Raw genomic sequence first — 23595 nt, 5'->3', positions numbered from 1 at the left:
AAGCTGTATGTTTCCTGTGCTGTCAGCAATGAAGCCTGCCTGAATTTCAACATATCCTCCATTTTGATCTCAGATGTTCTATTCTAATTGCACTAAACATGCTCCCCCACAATTGCTGGGTTCTTCTGCTCCCTTCTCCTATCCATAGTAGCATCGCATGTGCAAATTATTTTCCTTTCTGGGTACAGTCAAGGCAACAGCAATCCTTTTACAATCCTTTTGAGGGAAAGGTATCTAGCAAATATGACATTTATATAGAAAATCTAGTTCAAATGTGGTTTTATGTCATGGAAACAAGATATTATGCCCTTGCCAGTTAGATAAATTCATGAAATGAGCTTCAAAACAAAAATGGAGAGGAATCATTTTATGCATCCTAAAGAAAGGGATTTTTTTTAATCCCAGCAAACATGCCTAATATTCCTTCCTCCTCCTATTTTTCCCACACCAACAATACTGTTTGGCTGAAAACGAGTGACTGTCCCACAGTCACTAAGCTGACTTTGTTCCTAAAGTGGGAGTAGAATTGCATTCTAGTCTGGTGCTTTAACTACTAGATCAAACTGGCTCTATGATGGCTTGCAGAACCAGTGAGTTCAACTTCTGCTTATTTGTTGAATAACCATGAGATTCTTTTTGCTCTCCACCCCACCCCCCTCACCAAATTCTTGGTAGATCAATTTATTGTTGTGGGTAGCAAAAATAACTAAAAAAAGATATTGAGGTCCTGGGAAACTATATTCCCCAGAAGCTTATTAAGTATTTTTTTTCTTTCACTCTTTATAGACATTTATTCATAGAACTGATTTATCAGTACAACCTTCATAGATAGTATGGTGTGTTACTTCCATTTCCCTTGTTTTGTTCCTTGGCTGGTTCACTTCTCAGCCCTCACGTTTGCTTTAGCTGTTCCTCTGACCTTTGTTATCCCATTATTATGCTTTTTGTGTTATTTTACTGAAGTATTTTTCTTTTCATACCAACCACTCCTGGTTTATTTTTTCTTGCATAATCCAGAGAATCATAGAATCAATCGCCAAAACCTATTGTCTTCCCAGCACTAAAGCGGTCCCTGAAGCCAAAGTAAAAAATGACATCTGGCGTGGTCTTGTACATGTTCGCCAACTTTTTATGGATTTCTCTTTTGACTATAGTGGCTTTTCCAGGATGAAGATCATCAATTACCATCTGTTTATGCTGAAGCAGCCATTTGTCATGAGCTTCCTTATTGTGATGGTCATCATGTCATGCATTTTGGCTGCCTCTCTCATTCAGGGAATCAATTTCCCTGAATGAGTATCAGAGGAAAAGGTGTGCTTCACACACTCTGTCCTTCTTGTGCTTCCTCTTGAACTTGTCGTGTCAAAAGTGCCATCACACACACTGAAGATCAGCATGCTCTTTTCAGCACCACCTTTTTTTCTCCATAAACAATAGCAGCTGCTTGTAATGATTTGGAACACACTGAGACCAGCAGTGGTTCTGGTATCTTTTGTTGCTTGGTGCTAGGGGTCACTGATGAACTCTAGGACTATGGCCACAACATTTATATCAGTCTTTCCTAAACATGCCTCTGCAATCCCCTATGTTTGATTAGTCCCCCAGATGACATTTCTCCTGAATAAAAGCTTTTAGTTCTTCCTTAGTTTATCCTTTTCCTTTGAACCACCTAGACCTGAAAGTCTGGTGCTTCATCTCTGATTGCACAATAGCATCATGAAATCTGTAGCAAATCATATGCTTTTCATCAAAGATTTTGGTTGTCCTTTGGTTCTTCACAGCATCATCAATAACTCTGCATGTGTTAGTGAATACCACACAGTTTGGCGTTGTCCTATTGCCCTCATCATTTACATCTTGCCATGTTGGAGAAACACAAGAATGAACTGATGATGTCTTAGACATGGTAAATGGTCTGCACGGAATAATTGCCTATCTGCACAGAAGAATATTTTTTAAAAAACCTGTCATGATACCCATTAGCGACAAGCCAGAAATGTATCAAATATTCTTAAACTCAAAAGCAAGAGCAAATGTCTGGAAAATAATTTCATCTGCATTTACCTTGTTTTCTTTGGCAGCCATTTTAAGATTCAAATGAGAGAGAACCAAATTTCTCTTTGCAATTCATATCAGTTTACAGAAAGGTTGAAACTGGAACTGCAGGGAAAGGAAGAAGTTTTTTTACCTTCTTAAATATTGCCCTGAAATTATCTGTCTATTACTACCAAGGCTTCCCTATATGCATATTTTGGTATAACTGAGTGTCCCAAGTATCTAACTTGACACCTTCAATGATCCATAGAATTTGGCAGAGACAAAGGAACTCCTTAGTTAGATATGTTCTTGTGCAAAAGAGATCCCTAAAAGTAGATCATTGGAAGAGCTTCCTTTTCTTCTACCTTAAGTCAAGTAGAGAGGTGCTCTTATTTCACTGTTTGGTCTCTGAAATGGCATTTTTGCAAGAGCACCATTTTGCTTCCTCATGATATGGTTCTGTTACTGCTTCAAAGATGCTTGAGCCTTACTTCTGAAATTCAAAAGCAAACAAAAGCCACAGGGAAGCATTATATGCTCTATTTCTTGAACTAGAAAAATAAAGCAAAAAGTATGAGGATATGCCTGCCACAATTTCTTCTGTCCAATTCTCCTTCATTCACCTGCTTTTTCTACACTGCAACCACTTCTGAAAGGATAGTTTCTTTCTAACATACATACATACATACATACATACATACATACATATACATATACATATACATATACATATACATATACATATACATATACATATACATATACATATACATATACATATACATATACATATACATATACATATACATATACATATACATATACATATACATATACATATATATATATATATATATATATATATATATATATATATATATAGCATTGTTTCTATCAGCTGAAACTGGAAGAAAGAAACAACGAATATTTTGAGAAGAGCTCAGTATGAACTAGTCCAACATTAAATATGATTCTGGCTGGAGCATTTGTAGTATTTCAGGTATTCAAAGAAGCTTTACAGAAGATCAGAGAACAACAGCATCTAAAGCAAGGGCAAGATAGCATTTTTACATCATATTAGGGGCAATCATTTTGAAGTTCTCAATCACTATTATTTGAAAAACGTTGGGCAGTAGCAGTAAACTAAAAAAAGAAATAGATTGTTCTTTAGAGCATGAGCTCATGCTTTTCTGCAGGAAAAAAATAGCAAGTATTCTGAAAAAACATAGTGCCTCTCAGAAACATTTTACCATTTTTCATAATCTGCAGCTGGTGTGCTCAATTTCATGCTAGTTCAGGTTAGACAACCACAAAAACATCCAGAAAGTGGTTCAGAAGCATGCAACAAAGATAACAAAGAACATGGAGAAGAAAAGTTTGCAGATTTTTGAAATAAGACAGAAGGGGTCTGAGAAGAGAAAGACCCTGGTTTTATTTCCTCACACGTGACTAGTTGGACAACTTGTGATCCAGCTCTGTGTTAAGAGGTAAATTAATAAATAAAATTAATATATAATATATAAGTGCCAGATGACCATTGTCGTTACTGCCCGCTTAGTTAAAGTCAAACCCAAAACTGAAAGTACTCTTGATGGAACCGCTGAGGGTTCCTCTTATATCACTCCTTACTTAGCAGAATGACATAGATTACAACCAAGATGGCCATCAAGAGACTGTTGTAATGTGTCATTTGTCTTCTTAAAAATGGATTCTCATGCATACCAGATACCCTGTAGCTATTCATAAGGGAGTCAAATGCTCCCCTAACAAAATGACATCATCTTGTTTAACATGGTTCTTCTGAAGCCCCCTGTAAATTTACAGCCATCAGCAAAAAACACATTAGCCTCAAACAATGCTCATTCCTCATAATAACTGTGGGATTACAGCAGGCAAAAGGTGATTGCCTGTTATCAAATCTGCATTCCATGCACATAACTGTCCTGCTCTAGCTGTGCTGTAACTCAGTATTAAACTTTACTTAATAAAATCCATATTGCGAATGGCTGCTTTGGCCAAAAGGGAGGTATGTAACATTGCATATATATTGACTTTCACTGTTGGTCAATGCCAAGATTTATAGTCTCTACAGATAAATATTGAGTGAGGCAAGCTGTTACTCAGTTATGTTTGCCTCAGTCAATAAATCCAGATGTTGACTCCCACAGAACATCTCCTCCAATGGTTATATTGCAGCCTGTGCTAAGTGATGCCATTCACACAGAAAAGAAGTCTTGAATCACCTAACACAATGTGGTTGTAAGAAAATATTTAAACTGGACCCTGTTAAAATATTTGAATAATCCTTGAACTGCAGATATCTTGGGCAGTCCTGTCAAGCTTTACCTTGGTATTGTTGATTAAAAATAGATCAGTATTTCAGACACTGTCAAAGAGATAATCGACTCTTTTGTACAAAGACAAGAGCATGTTTAGGCAAACATTCTCTGAATTCCATGATTTCAGTCCACTGTCCACCTTATGATCTGTATTCAAATACAGATTCTGAACTCTTTCTACCTCATTTTGTACTTTCCTCTAATGACCCAGCTACTTTTCCCTAATAACTATCAGAAATGATATGTGAGTGGGTGGGAAGCCCTCATTATTGGAGCAAGCATGAAGTCGAATTGCTCCTTAGCTTCAACAAAACAAGGCATGCATATTTAGTAACAGAATTTTCAGCATCATACTTCTCTCTACTAAATGTACATTTGGTTTCAGGTGATAAATATGCCAATTTTGCAATGGATCATTTTGTCGCCTGCCTTCTGCAATAGCATCTTCCTGAAGATTCACATGTCCCCCCCCCCCCTCATCTTAGTGGCCTTTAAAAGAACATTGAAAATGTGGCTTAGGGCAGTGGTCACCAATTGGTGGGCCATGGCCCACTGGTGGTCCATGAGAAAATTTTGGTGGGCCACAGAGAAATGTCCCCCCAATGCCTGCCCACCCGCTGGCTCCCACCCTTTAGCTGAGTGCAAATCTGCAAAAAGCAATGCAGCCCTCGCCGGCCAGAATGAGGTAATGGTGCTGTTGCCGCAAGAGAGGGCTGGTGGCACAGGCATGCTGAAGCAGCAAGGGAGATGGCCGGAAGGTGCAGGAACGCCACACTACTTGCATTTGCACAGCACTTCTGCACCTTCCAGCTCGCCTCTCCTGGCCTGGACTCTTCCTCGATGGCTGTGGGCTATAGGGACAGCCCAGGAAAAGTACTGGCTGGTGGTGGTAAGAGGGTGCGGAGTGGGTGCACTCAACCTCTGCGTTCAGAGGTTTGGAATGGGGCATCGGCACCAGTTTCCTCATCCCTCTCGGCACTCTGCTCTGCTGCCCTCCCCCATGGCCCCAGCCATCGCTGCCCATGGAAAACACAGGAAAAGCGAGCAGAAACATAGCTTTTGCTGGGGCGAAAGAACTCAGATTGAGGAAGGCACAGGCAAGAGAAGACGGACGCTGCTGCCTTTGAAAAGCACCGCTTTCTGTTGCCTGTGCCTTCCGATCTCAGTGCTTTCCCCCAGTGAGAGCTCTGTTTCTGTTTGCTTTCTTTTCTGGGGGGGCAGCAGAGACATCAGGGCTGTTCTTCCCCCTCAGCAAGCCAGGCTTGGAGGAATGTGAAGAATTACGAGCGAGCGCCGGAGAAAGGCATGTTGGAAAAGCCAACACACGTTTCCAGCGTGCTCTCCTCTGTCCCGAAGTAGGATTGAGTGGTGGAAAGGGAGCAGGGGGAAGGGTAGGAGGGAAGGAGAAGCCCGGCTGGTTTTCTTTTGTCATGGGGCAGGGGGAGGGGGGAGACCAAATGCACAGACCAAAAGAGTGCCGAGGAAGACGGGCTCCTAATAACCAGCCTGTTTGTGCAGGCGAGAGCTCGAGCATTTCTGGGCTCAACACCCACCCCCTTTCAGCCTCCACACAGGGAGGGATCCTTCTCTGCTTGGAATTTGTGGGAGAAACCTGGAGCTTAGCCTTGGGGAGTCCTCTTCTTATGTGGAGGCTGAAGGGTGGGGTTGTTGCTTGGTTATTAGAAGCCAGTTCGTAGGAGCTTCTAGTCTGGCCCTCCCCCAACTCCAGGCAGCCACACCTGGCAAAGGAGGGAGAGGTTTCCTCTGACTTGGGAAAGATATGACATGGCTCTGCTTTTCTTCTGCTTGAGGGGGAGCCAGTTCCTCCACGTCCAGATCTTCCCAGCCTCCAGGCACCATGTGGCTTCTTAAATCCTCCCTCTTCTCCCCCCCCCAAAGGATGAGAGAGGCCCCTCCTTTCCCTTCACTCTGTCCCACAGTTATGATTAAGCATTTACGATTTTGTTATAATTAAATAAGCATTTTATATACATATGTGTGTGTATAATATGTGTGTGTATAATAAAAATTAATTTTTAAATATTAAATTTATATTTAATATAAAAAATAAATTTTTATATTAAATATATTATCTTTTTTAAAAAATTCGTATTAGTGGTCCTCGGGATTTAAAAGTATGAGTTTGGTGGTCCCTGAGGTTGAAAAGGTTGGCGACCCCTGGCTTAGGGTGGTGGGAGGGGGGAATGTTCATTTTTATTTCTGTGATGAAAGAGAGCATTACCTATTGCTCCTTCCAGGTGATACTTTTTTTCTCTACTTTGTATTGTTTTTATATGTTTACATTGTTCAAAGTCATGGGAGTTGGGTGGCTTAGAAGTTGGAAGGATGGATAGATGATAGATAGATAGATAGATAGATAGATAGATAGATAGATAGATAGATAATAAAGAGATGGATCCTACCTCCCTTTCTCCCTCCCTTCCTGAGTTCAAGGCAATGTACATAAGTCTCACATTTCCTATTCTTTCCACAACAAGAACTCTGTGAGGTAGGTTGTACTAAGAGTTTGTCTCAAAATCATTCAAGGATCTTCCGTGGCAGAGGGTGAACTGGAACATAGGTTTTTCCACTCCTAATCCAATGTCTTTACTCTATATAAATAGAATTTGGGGAACTTCAAATGGCACTCTGAAGCAGATAGGTCAGCTATTAGATTAAAAGGTACCATCTTAAGCTAAATAGGTTCCTCAATCTCTATGAAAAATACCTGAAGACACCCCAAGTGACATGATTTTTGAGGAAAAGTTATTTTGTACCCATATGGTATGGTGTCTCTGAAACTAATCTTGGATTCAGTACAAAGACCACAGTTGGAGTGTTGCTTTTTCATAGACTACATCTGGGTTTTCTTCATTTATCTCCAGGCATCATGGAAACCAATCTTATCCATGTGGATAAGAGAGTTTTTAAGATATTAGTCATCAGTTTTGACCTATCTGGAAGTACAGCCAAATATTTATTCTCTTTGAAGATTAAACATTTTTATTAGCTTTTCACTTTGACTATTTCCCTGACACTAATATTTCAAGCCCATGACATTTATAGAACTTTGAACTATAAACAAACCAAACAGGTTGAGTTCATGCATAAATCAGCAAAAAAAAATATTTAAAACAACTAAGCATTTTGTGAATGCAACCATTAGGACTTTCACTGACCACATCAAATATGTTTTATAACTGCAACCTTTATGTGCCAGTCTCTTAACTATGCATCATGATTTGGCAAAGGGACAGTAACTTTCCTGATTTTGCAACAGATTGAAGGCTGAGAAAGCACGTCATTTGCTAAGTGATGATGCATGAGTGGTGAACAGAGAAAGATATTCCAACATTTGATTGGAATAGAAAAACTTTTTTTATGTCACCTTCCCACAAATTAAAGCCTTAGAATGTATGGCTGCCATTAAAATACACATTGTGATTTTATTCAGCTCAGTTCTGCAAACGGCTGACGTTCAAACTCAAACAATGTCTTTTGGAAGCAGGATCTGAATTTCCACTCTTCCCTTTTTCTCTAGCCCAATCAATACTAGGCTGATGCAAAAGCTTCAGTTTGGCACAAAATAAGCTAACCACATTGAAAATGCATAACAGCTGGCACTATGTCAGAAGGGACAGCCAGAGGGAAGCAAAATCTCAGACAGATGGATGAAATGCTTTGAACAATCTTATAAAAAAAAAAAGGTGCCAAACTAGCTTTCTTCAACATTATCTGGTTGTTGGGAAACATGTTTGCACCTCTTTATATGGCAAAGTGCATGGGCTGCTATATAAAGTATATGACATAGCCTTTTGATAAGGAGTTAAATGAAATGACTTTTTAAGCTGAGATTCTGTGAAAAAGAAAAAAGAAAGTTTACTATTACTTTTTAGTTCACTTGCTTTCTTCCTACCTCAAAAGTCCTCACAGAATGAAAACAGCCATGTCACAGGAAAAAAAACAACAACTAGAAATGGGTGTTTATCTGCTATATTATCCTTGGTAACAAATGTTGGCATGAAAAAGAATGCTAATATGAAAAGTTCCATCTGTATTCTGAATGCTTTTTCACAGCACATCTTCCTAAACATTTAAATTAGCTATAAATTTACAGATAATCTACTGAAGATATATAACTGATGTGTCTTTGAGAAATATAGAGACAGCAATTTGGCCATCCTCAGAAGAGACTAGTTCAAATGATGAGTTTAAAGAAGGACAATATTTTGCAGGGGAGAGAACAACCCTGATAATCTGCTGCAGTGCATAATTCAACTGAAGCAAATAGTTGTCAAATAGCATATTAAAACAGATATATTCCCATATGGGCAACACTACAAATGATATGATATACAGGGAAGGATGGCTAATGTTATATAAGGACAGCATCACTTTGTGTTGCGGTATCTTTGGACTAGGTCACTTTATTCATTGCCTTATAAATGTACAAATTATAACTCATTCACACAAACATACCCAGGTGCCATTGCTTAAATGGGTTGTCCCATTCACAATCAATATTAATTCAGATAAAATTGCATGGATGCTTCAGTTTCCATTGTTTTCCCGCAGAACACAGAAAAGTCAGTGGGACCCCACTTGCAGTACATCCACACATGGAATGTTAAAATAAAGATTGTCCAGAAAAATCATCTAAAAAATCCAGACTTCATTTATGAATTATATTAAAAAAACTAAGAGAAACACCCTGATTTCTGTAATGCAGTTTGTTGTAAAATTCTGAGCATGCTCTGTTCTGCACCAAGACAAATTCCTTGTGTGTCCAATCACACTTGGCCAATAAAGAATTCTATTCTATTCTATTCTATTCTATTCTATTCTATTCTATTCTATTCTATTCTATTCTATTCTATTCTATTCTATTCTATTCTGAGGGATTCAATTGAACAACCTTGTATATTCTTCAGGATCTATTGCTAGGGGTATCCATCCTGCTTAGTTCCTGCTAACCATAGACTTCATCAGGAATGGGGCTGCTTGGACAGAAAGACAATTGTGATTCAAAATTTTATCTCATGCATGGGACAATCCTATGTGCACCATTTGTTTATGTGTATCGCCTACTGATACAGCCCAACATGCAAAGGTCATTGTTAGTAGGCCTAGACTTACACCAGTTCATTTAGTGACCATTGAAAGTTACGACACTGAAAAAAGTGACTGTTTTTCATTTACCACAGTATCCCTATGGTCATATGATCAAAATTGAAATGCTTGGCCACTGATTCCTATTTATGATGGTTGCACTGTCCCAGGGTCAAATGATCACCTTTTCTGACCTTCTGACAAGCATAGTGAATGGGGAAGCCAGATTCACTTAACAACCATGTTACTAACTTAACTGCGGTGATTCACTTAACAACTGTGGCAAGAAAGATTGTAAAATGGAGCAAAACTTACTTAACAAATGTCTCACTTAGCAATAGAAATTTTGGGCTCATTTGTGATCATAAGTTGAGGACTATCTGCATAAGTGAGAAAGAGAAAGTGAAAATGACTTTACTGTTCTTCATAGATGGAAATGGAAAGTTTTGAGGGTGGAGATGACGTTGCGGTGACACAACGTGCCTCACGGATGGCTTCATGGGGATCGTTGATATCCAGCCATCAGAGGGGTCCTAACGGACCTAAATTGCCTCAGGGGGTCAAGAATCATAGAAAGCACTCTCCATCGATCACAGGGAGCCCACAAACTCCCGGATTGGTCTAGAGAAGGCTCTCCAACCTGGTAACAGAGAAGATGGCCATTGCAAGCCTTTCTGAAGTTGGGGCAGCCACCAGAAAGAAAGTGAAAGCAGAAGAGGGTGTGATCGATCTGGGTGAGATACCTTTGAATTGAACTGAATATTGAGAAGAAAGAGCCTCCTGGAATATAATTAAGGGGAAGTGAGACCTAAAAGAGGAGGTGGATTTGTTTTTCTTTCTACCTCAGGAAGAAAAGCTGAGAGGAGAGCTGTTAAGAGCTATAATTAGAACATAATTAGAACAATTAAAGGACTTGCTGAAAGAATTTATTGAAGAAGCTGGACTTAGTATTTCAAATAGAATAGAACTCCAACCTAGAACTTTTGGATAACATAAAAGACTATGTGGAACTTGAAAACTTTCACTGGATATACAGCATATAAAAAGGAAAAGAAGGTAGAAGAGAGCAACAATGCCACCTAAAGGCAGAAGTGAAAATCAAAGGGGAAATTATACTGTTTAATAAACAGTCTTGAAGCCTGAGAACAAAATGATAAGGACCTGTTTTGACTGAAGAATTAAAATAGAGAGCAAAACACTGAGACTTCATTTTTGTTTTTGTTTTTTAAAAAGTATAGTTCTTGGAATTTAAATGAAAGTTAACAGATAAAGTCAATAGAAATTGAATATTGTCCTTCTGCGTGGATTTTCTTTTTGTTTCTTTCTTTTTTGCTCTGTGAACTTTCCTTTTGGAAATAAACCTACTGATTGTGGAATTTTGGGGCATGGTGGACCTACTTGGATTACAAATTATCATTATATTAATTCTTTTTTTTAATAAAAATTTTATTTGGGTTTTCACAAAACATAATACAAGTTGTTAGGAATATAAGTCACCTAACAGGTATTTGGGTAAGAAATATATAAACCAGGATAAACATTTTTAAAACTGTATCTTTAAGAAAATACAAAACTGGACTTTCGGTTTGTCGGCTTCGCGAGCGGCAGGGATTCGCGACACTGCGTGATCCCTGCTGCGCTAGCCGTTTTTGGTGCTCCGATCCGGACGGGTTTGGAGCTAAGGCTGCCCTGCAGGGGTGGCTGAAGATAGGGGGGATCCGGAGAGGGGTTTGGGGGTGTTGCAGACCCCCTCCCCGGCCGGCAGAACCCCCTTTTCCCAAGACGGTGCAGCAGCGGTCCGTAATGGCCGCCACAAAGAAGCCGGCAGCTGGGTAAGAATGCGCAGGAGGAAGAGGAGAAAGCCTTTGAGAGTGAAAGTTTTTCTTGGTTGACCCAGGACTCTAAGACATATTTAACACAATTCCTGGAAATTATGGCTTTTTGAATGATACTTTCCAGAAGAGAAAATAAGCGGCAATTTTGAGGTGCTGAAAGGAAAGTTTACTCTCCTTCCCTACGGAATCAACAAGTGGATACTGAGAAACCTGTCTTTTTTAGGTAAAAACTGGCTTTATGTGATAAGTGGGAAGGGAGAGGACAAAAAATATATTTATATGTTAAGATTTTGTTGGAGGAGATGCCTTAAGAATTTGAAGACTGAAATGTATTGCAATGAGGCTTTAAGATACAGATTTGGACTTTCTTTTTTTGATTGATACTACCCCAGGAAGAGAAAGTGAGAACTTTGTCTTGGCTTGGATTGATTGATGACTTTGGGATGGTTCTATTTTTTGAAATATCTTGGTTGTTGCAAGAAGAAAGAGGGGGAAAAAAAGAAAAGAAAAGATTTATAATGGCTTTTTCTGTTGAGGAACTGAGAAAAGAATATGAGCAAACAAAAAAAGATGGTGAAGATGGTGTGAAAGAAGCCTTCCTTTTTTTAGAAATGGTGCTTGTTACTTATCAACAAACACTACAACAGATGGAGGCAGAAGAAGAAGAAGAAGAAGAAGAAGAAGAAGAAGAAGAAGAAGAAGAAGAAGAAGAAGAAGAAGAAGAAGAAGAAGAAGAAGAAGAAGAAGAAGAAGAAGCCATCTTTAATGAATTTCAAAATTTAACTAAGAAAGAAGGAAGAAAGAAAGGAAGGAAAATGAAGGACTTAAGATTTAAAAAAACACTCAAGAAAGAGAAAAATAAGGTGCAAAATCAATATAATGATAGTAAACAAAAGAAAAAAGGAACACAACAGAGAAGGGAAGCCAGTAAGGCAGAGGCTAGGAGAAGGGGGGGTAGAAAGGTCTGGTGGGAGAAGAAAGAAAGGAAAAAGGTGGAGAAAAGCCACAAAGTTTTGAAATCAGATGGGAAAAGAGGAATCTTTTTTAGGGACAAAGGGTAAAGTATAATTTCTTTAAAAAAGATTTTGCAAGGTACATAAGATGGTATTGTAGCATTTGTATTAGAAATAGAAAATTAGAATGGTTTAAGAGTTAATAAGAGATTAAAATGTTGAAATGTTTAGTAATGATTGATTTTAAAATCTAATAAAATATTAAAGGGAATGTTTAGAATATTGAGTTTTAATTAAAGAGTTTAATATGACTATGGTATTGATGTTATTATAAAATTATTATTGTAGCATTTGTCTTTGGAAAAGGCAATGGGAATGTTATAAGATTCAATATTTAGATCTATTATTTAACTATGTATTTAATCATTTTGGATTTATTATTTTTCTTTTATTAAAAAAAAATAGTAGATAGAATGTACCAAGCAGAATCAGATTGGGTATTAGGTGTTATTTTAAATGTTAATCTAATTATTTTAGGGGGAAGATAGAAAGGCATCACACTCTGTTTAGTGAGTTCAGGAGAAATTCTTGTTTTTTTTATTATAAGGAATGAGACAAAGGGATAATAAAGAATGGACAAAAGATACAAATATAATGACTCAAATTAAGATGGATTAAATAAGATAGAATTAAGAAGAGTGAAATGTGTGGAGAAGCCAATATAGAAGACATAGAATGGTAAATAAAATAGGTAATGACATGTAAGATGAGCATGAATATAATTGAAGTCCATGTAGAGAGAGGTACCTGGGGCCAAGTTACTTTCCTAAAAGATTTTTTATATGTTTGTGTGTTGTGTGTTTATGTTTCTGGGAGAATTAATAAAACCTTGCAGAAATATAGAATGAGAATAATGGTAACCAAGTCAGAAAGAAATAGATGAAATAATAATAGTGAAATTGAATAAGAGTAAAGAGAAGTAAAGAGAAACTGGAAAAGAGGTATTAGTATGCTCATATGGAAATGGTTTAAAATAGAATTATATTGTATAAAATAAGGTTTTATTTGACTTGTAAAATTTATAATGGAAAAAGGTTCAAGTATGTAATGGTTAATGATGATTTGTTTGTCTTTAAAATTAATAAAATTTGTTTAAAAAAAAAAAGAAAACACAAAACTGTAATTAGGTGTGGTTTCTCAAATGGCCATAAGATGGAGCCAGAAACCTGGGTTGTTTAGTCTTAGTCTCAGAGGAGAGTGTGAGTAAGTCTCTGTTTCCTTCTGTTGGAAAGTATTGCCATTCCTCCATTTCTTCTAATTGTCTGATATTACTGGATTTAATGTAAGTCTGTTACTGAACTATTTTTTGAGACACTGGACTTTGATATTTGGATTATCCCTGGATTGAAAACACTGACTGATTTAACTGTGAATGACTTTGGACTGCCTATTCTGAACTTTGCTTAAATGTTTCTAGAAGTAAAAAACCTACATTTACTGTACTGTGTCTGTGTGCTGTGTGTGTATTATTCCAACACTTCTCTCAAATACGTCTCCCTGTATGCGCTCATTCTCCTAACGGGGAATTACCTCAACACAAGTAAAATTTCTTTTTTTGAGAATAGCATGGTCCCGGGTTATCACTTCTCCATACAGACACAAATTCAATTTCATATTCATCTTATTACTATTTTAACATTTTCTCAATAATTTTTCCCTTCCCTTAGTTTTCTCAATCTTACTTTTAATTATCTCATTGCTTTCTAAATTAATTATATATATATATATATATATATATATATATATATATATATATATATCATATATATATATATATATATATATATATTCTTTCTAAGTTTCAATATCTTTCTAGTCATTATATTTATACTTTTGTCTGTCCTGTTTCAATTTCATATTTTCTTTTCTCATTAAACAAAATTTTCCCTGTAGTTACTAATTGGAGTATGACACCTTTGTATCTTTTAATTTTTATCCATTCAAATCTTATTTAAACTTCAATTTATTCCTTTACAATTATAACATTCAATATAACACATAACTTCCAGTCAAATTCTGCTTGGTACATTCTTAAAATACGCACTAAGTTCTTAAAGAGAATATATATATATATATAACAATAATAAATAAAATACTTATTCTATTCCAATTCAGCTCTATCATTAATGTTAGTTATAATCTTTGACATCTTTAACATTTCTTTTCAATAGGGTATCATACTTCTAGGAACACTTATAATATTTCCATAATTTTTTCATGTTTCTTTCATATTCCTCTTCACTTAACTTTTTATAACACATTTGTAATAATTAAAATGTTTCCCTCCTTTCCTAATTTCATTCTCTCATTCTCTTTATTTCATTTATTTATTAAACATTACATTACATTACAATGAGCATTTTATCTATCATTTTAATCACACTTGTTTCATATTTTCAAAGTTCATTTCTATTTCTAATATAACAATATTATCTTATGTACCCTTGCAGAATCCCCCTTTCAATTAAGTTTTCACCCATTATCTCTATGTCTTCTAAATAGGCTTATACCCTTAATCCTTGTATGTTTTCCCTGTTTCTCTATATCCTGTTTCTGTCCTTTATAATTTCTTTTCCTTTCCCTCTTCTTCCTCTTCTTCTCCCTTCCCTTTTTGACCTCTTCTCTCTCTAATTCTGATTTTCTCTTCTGTTTCTTCCTAATGTTGTAATTACTTTTCAAACTATTCTTTTTTGGGGTTGTTTTTTCAAATCTTAAATTTTTCACTCTCTTTTCCCCCTTTCCTTTCTTTTCCCCACATAGAAATATTTGGTCATTGAAGATGGCTTCTTCTTTGTCTCACCCTTCTTGTTCTACAGGCATTTCTGGTTGTTTCTCATAGTTCAGGATCTCAATTTCTAAAAATTGAAATATGAAGTCAAAAGAACCTCTTCCTTCTTGTGCATCTTCTTTCTGTTTTTAAAGTTCCATTCTCAATTCTTCCAAGAGTGATACCATGTTAAAAACTTTTAAACAACCATCCGATTAATTTTAGTCCTTTAGATCTGATAGCCAAAAATCCAAAAGTCACCAAGTAATCCAAATAACCCAAAGCTGTTTCTTCTTGCTTCTTTTTTCCACTTTCTCTTCCTGGGGTTCTCTTATCTTGTTACAAAGTTTCAGTTAAAATGTATCTTTTAGGAATCTTGTTAAAGTTTCACTGTTAATTCCTTTCACTTCCAGGTGGTCTCCATTTTTCCAGATCCCATCCTTTTGTTTTTTTCCTTCTTTTAAAAGTTTTTGAGAATCCAGAAATCTTTATTATCCCTTTGACATTTTATTTTCAGCTTAAATGCTTGTTAATGTCAAAGTGGATTTTTGCCGGTTTCTTGCTTATATCTCTTAGTTGTCAATATAGGGAAGAAAAGGAAAAAAACTAAATCCTTTCCCTTTCCTCTCTCATTCGCCACTTCAAAGTCTTTTTTGGGAACAATGTTGTTCTTTATAATTCAAATTCCAGGGTACCTTATATTGTTGCTTTTTCAGGTCGACCCAGTCAGCCACAACTTTCTCTTCTTATCTTCCTCCTGCACATTCTTTTCTGGTCGAGTTCTTCTTTGAGGTGGCCATTTCTGACCACCGCTGCAATCGTCTTCGGGAAAGTGAGTAATGGCCAGCTGGGGAGGAGAGATGCGACTCTCCTCAATCCTGCTGGCAGTCTCCCCCCTCTTCACCACCTCTACGGGATGGCTTCACCCTGAAACCAGCCGGCTCGGGGCACTCCAGCGGCGAGCACAGATCGAAACTGCGCACGATCGCAGATTTCAGTCTGTCACCAAAGAAGCTCAAACTGGAAGCCCATTTAATTCTTTTCCTATGCAAAAATGAATTAGGGTTTGAAGAACCTGAAGAAAAGAGAAAGTTTTAAAGAGTGACAAAACCAGGTCTTGGATTATAACTCCTTAGGATAACAACAGAAATAGTTTTCAACTGTTGGGGACTATAAATACTGAAATATTTTAAAATGAAGAAAACAATATCTGCAACTTTGTATACTCTACTTCAGCAAGAAAAAGCAAATATGCAACAAGCAGAATTTAAAAATATGATACAAACACTCCACAAGGACATGAAAGAAAGAATTGAGAAAATGGAAGGGAGAAATAGAAGGGAAAATAGAAGGAAAAATACAGACCTTTCAACAAATGATGGCAAAAAATCTATTTATGGAAAAGAATTGGATTTTTTTCTTTAAAGAGAAAAGAAAAGAAGAAACATCACTACAAAATTTATGGGGTACCATAAAGGCGTATATTAGAGGATTAAAGATAACATACATGGGAAAGAGAAATAAAAAGAAGAGACAAATGCAAAACAAAATAGAAGAATATAAGAGACTAGAGACTGAATTATAGAAAGACCTACAAAAAAAAAGAACATTAAAAAGCAAATGGAATTTTAAAAAACATAAGCTGAATTTGATGGATAAAAAGGAACTAGCACAAAAAAATAAAAATGTTAAGCAAAACTTTTTTGAAAATGCAAACAAACCAGGAAGATGACTGGCATACAAATTGAAAAAAGAGAAAGAAAAGAATTCACCAACTAATGTGAACCGGCAGTTTATGTTGGCACAGTTAAAAGAGATGGATTTTGGGGAGTGATTTATTAAAATGATTAAGGCAATATATTATAAACAAACCGCAAAAGTGATGGCAATTGGAGATATGACTGAAAAGGTTAATATTAAGAAGGATACAAGACAAGGATATCCTTTGTTGCCATTACTATTTGTATGGACTTTGGAAGTATCGAATAGAAATATTAGACAAGATAAGAAGATAAAAGGTATGGAAATTAATAAGGAAGAGTACAAGGTACAGGTATTTGCAGACAATTTAGTTTTTATTTTAGAAGACCAACAAGAAACAGAGTTCAAACTAATGGAAAAAAATAGAGGAGTATGGGCAAGTGGTAAGACTGAAAATAAACAAAGAAAAATACAATATTTTAGTGAAAAATATCACAGATAAGCAAAAAAAAAAAAGAGTTAATGAAGATATTAGATAGTCAGGTTACCAAGAAAGTAAAGTACTTAGGGATTCAATTAACAGCAAGATATGTAACAATTAAAGAAGATAATTGTTACAACAAATTAAGATAGATTTTTAAAAATGGAAAGGTTTGCAATTATCATTAATAGGAAGGATAGCCACAATTAAAATGAATATATTACCAAGGTTATTGTACCTGTTTCAAACAATCCCAATAAAGCTGGAAAAATATTCTGAGTATCTGAATAAAATAATATTAAAATTGATATGGTGGGGGGAAAAAACAAGAATTAATTTAAAAATGCTACAAGACAAAAGAACATGGAGGTTTTGAATTGCCAAATTGGGAATTATATTATCAGTTAACATGGATGAAAGAATGGATCATATTGAGGAGTACAAGATTATTGACCCTGGAGGGACATGATTTGCAATTGGGTTTGTTAGGAATGTAAGTCACCTAATAGTTGGGTTGGAAAATATATAAACCAGGATTGACATTTTAATACTGTCTATTTAAGGGAATGCTAAAATTGTAATTGGGTGTGGTTCCTCAAACGGCCATAAGATGAAGCTAGAAACCTGTTCTGTTCTGTTCTGTTCTGGTGTTTCTGGAGAGTGTTGCCGTTCCTCCATTTTTCCCTATTGACTGTTATTCTTGGATTTGATATGTCTGTTACTGAACTGTTTTTGATACTGGACTTTGTTATTTGGATTATCCCTGGACTGAAAACTGACTGCTTTAACTGTGAATGACTTGGATTGCTTGTTTGGACTTTGCTTAAACGTTTATGGAAGTAAAAACCTACATTTTAATATACAGTGTATCTGTGTGCTGTTTGTGTGTTATTCTTCACCACTCTCACTACATCTCCCTGTGTGTGCTCATTCTCCTAACGGGGAACTACCTCAACAGGGTTGGCATGCCTTTCTATGGTATGGGAAAAATAAGATACACCATTACTTTCAAAGACATTATATAAGAAATGCTTTATTGCTAGCATAGGGGAAAATCAGAGAATGGCATTATTTGAAAACAATAGAAGCACTTATTCCTCCAAACATTTTAATATGAGAAATATGGTTAGGTGCAAAGATATTTTGAATGAAAAGGGTGAGCTCAAAACTAAACAAGAATTGGATGAGTAAAGAATTGAAATGATTTGTATTCACACATGCAAATACAATCTAGATATGAACATAGAAAACATAGAATAACAGAGTTGGAAGGGTTAATGGTTTTTGGCAGTATGCCCAGGCTTTCAATTAGCATGAGCTCTTAGTTTCCCTCTCCGCTGCTGCATTTGCTTTGGGGCTGATTTTTTTTTTAAAGGGGAATGGCTGTTTTAAGTTTTCTGCATTGTTTTAGCAGTTCCTGGCACTGTCCTTTTGGGGTGTATTTCCCTCACTCTTTTTGCAAGCCTCTATTGATGGAGCACCCACAACTTCTGAAGACAAGCTATTCCATTGATTGATTGGTCTCACCCTTAGGAAATTTCTCCTTAGTCCTAGGTTGCTTCTCTCTTTGGTTAGTTTCCATCCATTCTTTCTTGTTGTGCCTTTTGGTGCTTTGGAAAATAGATTGACTCCCTCACTTTTGTAGGAACCCCTCAAATTTCCTGACAGAATAATTAATCAGTGGAACAACTTACCTCCAGAAATTGTAAATGCTCTAACACTGGAAGTTTTTAAGAAGAGATTGGATACCATTTGTCTGAGGTGGTGTAGGGTTTCCTGCCTAAGCAGGGGGTTGGACTAGAAGACCTCCAAGGTCCTTTCCAACTCTGTTATTCTATTCTATTCTAAATATTGGAACAGTGCTATTTTATTATGGTATTTTATTGTGAGTTGGATTAAGGAGAAATTTCCTAAGGTTGAGACCAATCAAGTTGGCCATGCCCACCCAGTCACATGCTCACCCAGCCAATCATTAGGTCAGAGAACGGGTTGTTAAATTATTTGATTCCCACTAGACCAGCGGTTGCCAACCGGTGGGCCACAGCCCACTGGTGGGCCGTGAGAAAATTTTGGTGGGCCACAGAGAAATCTCACCCCAGAGCACCCCCCCAAAGCAATTAATCCACGCTGCGCAGAAACACAAGGCTGCACCGCCCACATGGCCCACGGGAATCCTCCCGCCCACAAACTCCTTACCCAGTAAACTTGCCTACTAAATTTCTTTTTTCTGACCATCATCTGTTCTGCTGTGCCAGGAGATTTACATAACTAGGAAGCAGGAAATGGTTGGATTTCTTGCTTTCTAGCTAGTCTTTAGATCTTTGGCTCAGCACAGCCAAACCTCCCTTAGGACTGAAGGTTTGCTTGCAAGCAAATTCATTGCAGGCTCACGGCAAGCAAATTTGAGAGACTGAGCTAGCCTATGGCAGATAGATAGATCACTGAATGATTCTGTGAACAACTCAGTCTGCCTGCTTTGTCTGATTTTGGGTAAAAGTTGCTCTATTTTATAAAAAAATCAATATTTACATACATGGTGTGTTGTGAGTTAATTTTATGAGTTTGTTTGCAAGGAAATTTTATGTGACAGACTGAGCTAGCTGATGGCAGATAGATAGATCTGAATGAATCTGTGATTCTGTGAGCAACTCAATCTGCCTGCCTGCTTTGCCTGATTTTGGGTAAAAGTTGCTCTTTTTTTATAAAAAAATCAATATTTATATAAATATTTACAATATTTACATACAAGCCATGCCCAGCCAGTCACATGACCACCAAGCCACACCCACAAATTAGGCCACACCCACAGAACCAATTAGTGGTCTCTGGGATCTAAAATTATGAGTTTGGTGGTCCCTGAGGTCCAAAAGGTTTGCGACCCCTGCACTAGACCATTCAGTTTCCTCTCGAATCTTTCTTTTTCCCCCCACCCCCTTGCTTACCTACTGAGGCACATTCTGGGTGCATCCACATAGAACACTTGCAGAAAACTGGGGGCATGATGGTTAAATCGACTAGCCTGACTCCATCCTTCAGTAAGAAGAATGTTTGTTAATTATTTTTTTCATAAGCTCAGGATGAGAGGAAAAGGAAACAGCTGAGAAAAAAAAATCCTCAATCCTTTTCCTTCACAGGTCTCACATTTATTGGAGTAAATAAGTAAATAAGTGCCATTTCACCTCAACCCAGAGTAGAGAAGGGAGGGAGAGAATGGCAGTGAGGGGTAGCAAATTATATGCTGATGTAGTTTTCCATTGGCTCAAGGGTGGGTGAATGTCACTTTGAATCAGCATACAGAAAAAGACAGAGATCGGAAAATGAGAAAGGGTTAGGGCTGCATATAGCTGGTAATGAAGAAGGACATTTTGAATTTGCATCTGGATGGCAAGAAAAAGATTTGCTATTTGCTTTGATGTCTAGTTTAGAGATAAGGTTTCCCTGTCTGGATAGCTCTGTTCATTTCTTCTTCAGGAGATGGATGGAGCTGCTATAGACTTAACACTGTTGTTTCTGGTTTATTTGTTTAATTTTATAGTTATTTATAGGCTGCAGGATTCAAGGTACTTCCCCATACTGTACAATAAAAATGCAGTATTTTAAACCATTTATACCCTAATTAAGCTATTGCAATATAATCAGCATCAAAATATACTGCTGAACAAAAAATATATTCTAAAGTCTTCCTTAAAAATCCAGGAATTTGGGAGCATTTCTTATCTCAGAAGGCAGAATATTTCCAGAGGGAGGAGGCAGCTATTGAAACTCCCATCACACTCACCAAACTCCCATCGCATTCATCTCCCTCAGCATGCCTTCCCTTAAAGATCACCCAGGGCCAAGCCATGTAGGGCTTTAAAGGTAATAATCAGCACTTTGAATTGGAAGCAAACCAGAAGTCAATGCAGTAATCGCAATATAGACATTATACTGCTGAATCTGCTATCTCCAGTTTGCAGGTGAGTATTCTTGACTCAGTGAAGCTTCAAAATAATTTTCAAAGCGAGCCTCACATAGAGTGTCTTACAGTAATGTACCTGTTGCAAGGAAGACATAGTTCAAAAAAGTCTGCAATTGAGCAAAGAGTTGTTTTCATTGCCTTCACCTGCTGTTCTATCAGGAGATATAGGCTCAGAAGAAATCTTATATGGTGGACCTGCTTTGTTAGGGGGATTGCGACTTCTCCCAGAACCAAGATTGCAGCCAGAATGAAGTCAGATCAATTCCAGAGATTTAATCTGAGCTTATTCTGATCCAACCAGACCAGGGGTTTCAAACACAAGGCCCTGCAGGCCGAATCTGCCCTGCAATGTGATCAGATCCGGTCCGCAGGGCCGTTCTGGAAAATGTAAGGGGCCGGTCCATGTCACTTCAACCTGGTCTACCCAGTGTGAAGAGGAAACATGCCAGCAGTTTGGGGAGTGGTGTCAAGCTGGCCATGCCCACCCAGTTGGTCATGCCCACCCAATCAGCCATACACAGTGAGTGATGTCAATCTGGCCATGTCCACCCAGTCAGCCATGCCCGCCTGGCCCCTCAAGGTCAACCACAGTCCTGATGTGGCCCTCAATGAAATTGAGTTTGACACCCCTGATCCAGACTCTCAAGACACTGGGCCAAAATTTCAAAGCATATTTAGGACAGCCTCAGCTGGCTATCTATTATAGTATATCATTGGCATAGTGCTGATATTACAGCTTAAATTAATCATCAGTTTAATTTTGTCGTAGTCTTTCCCACTACTTTTTGAAACATGTCTGTCAAATAATATTGGATGGATGTACAATGGCTATAATTTTGGTGTTTTTGAACAAGAAGTGGAGAGTTCTGCAAAAGGAGACTCTTCTGAGATTAATCTTATTATATGTCATGGAAATATGTACAAATTTTGGAGGCAGGTAGGTTTCTCTAATATTTTGGTATTTGTAAAAAATGGAAAATGCCTACTTTTTGCATTTTTATTATTTTGGAATGCAATTCCATAGTAGTTATAGACAAAGGATCATATAAGACTCAGCATTCTTCCTTGCTTGAGAAGCGCCTAGTAATTAATGATTAAGCCCCTTTGATTTAAAAAATAGCTGTCAGTCACTTAGTTCTCTGCCTACTCTTTACATTTTTACAGAAAATGTAAAATAGATTTTTGCAGATCCAGTGCCACCCTTGATGTATTGAAATATATATGAAGATTCATTATTCTCCTGATTAAGTTCTAGTCTCTTATCCAGATTTCACTTCATTTTATGGAGTCAAAGTGTCCACCCAAAGCAGCCCATGGGAATTCAGTATTTGGCCAAACTTATGTATGTTTCTAATAATCAGATGTCTATTTTTTATAAAGAATTGAAGCTATGCCCTTTTTGAAGAGCTGCCTGGTATAAATCCGGTTTAAAGAGAGGGAACCATGAGAAGGTGAAACTGGCTATCGGTGGCATATCCCAGAAGCAGAGAAGTTACCATAGTCTTTTCTGAGATGCATTTACCCTCAATTCAGATTGCACCTATATATATTGCAAGCCTTTGCAACATATTCACAAGCAGTATTTATGAGAGGGTTTTGTTTGTTTGTTTGTTTGTTTTGCTGGACTAATCCGTAAAAGGCTGTTCTATGCCTTTTAAGGATTACTGTTCTAGTCTTTGGGATTTATCTCCCTAATGATCATGCTCCACTACCATTCAGGGGTGGGATTCAAATTTTTTAACAAGCGGTTCTGTGGGCGCGGCTTAGTTGGTGGGCATGGCTTGGTGGTCATGTTATTGGCTGGGTGTGGCCAACTCAATATCACTCACATCGAGGCATGCATCTCCTCGCCTGGCCTCTCATGACTGTGGGGATGCTGCAACAGTCCTAAGTGTGAAAAATGGTCATAAGTCACTTTTTTCAGTGCCATTGTAATTTTGAATGGTCACTCCACACAAGCAAAGTACCAGCAAAGGAGGGGAAAAAAACTCCAGAGAAGTTCCTGAGACAGGAAGTCTAGTCCTGCCAAGAATGTAATTAGGGTTAACGGAGAGGCAGTTTCTGTAAGCAACATCAGAATGTTTCCTTCCTGCCTTCCTTACAGGATTAGGCCAGTAATTGCTTCTAACAACCGGTTCTCTGAACTGCTTAGAATGTTAACAACCGAATCTAGTGAATTGGTGCGAACTGGTAGAATCGCACCCCTACCACCATTCTTTTTCATGGGAAACCACTTATCTTACAGGTTCTCTAATGAGAAAGAGAAATTCATAGAGGCAAGGACATTTTAATTACTGTTTTCAAGTCTTATCTCACAAAAATCTAGAACACTCCTAGTTAGAGACAATTTATAAA

General features: G+C 37.3%; 1 pseudogene; it reads right to left on the bottom strand.

The window, feature by feature from the left end:
• Nucleotides 1-877: 877 nt before the first annotated feature.
• Nucleotides 878-1253, bottom strand: LOC113415644 (small ribosomal subunit protein eS24 pseudogene; annotated as a pseudogene).
• Nucleotides 1254-23595: the final 22342 nt, after the last annotated feature.

The sequence above is a fragment of the Notechis scutatus genome, chromosome 1 (assembly GCF_049901735.1).
Source record: "Notechis scutatus isolate UNSWTSFEM ecotype Mainland chromosome 1, rNotScu1.2, whole genome shotgun sequence".
Lineage (NCBI taxonomy): Eukaryota > Metazoa > Chordata > Lepidosauria > Squamata > Elapidae > Notechis > Notechis scutatus.
This window is presented reverse-complemented; position numbering and strand designations above follow the sequence as displayed.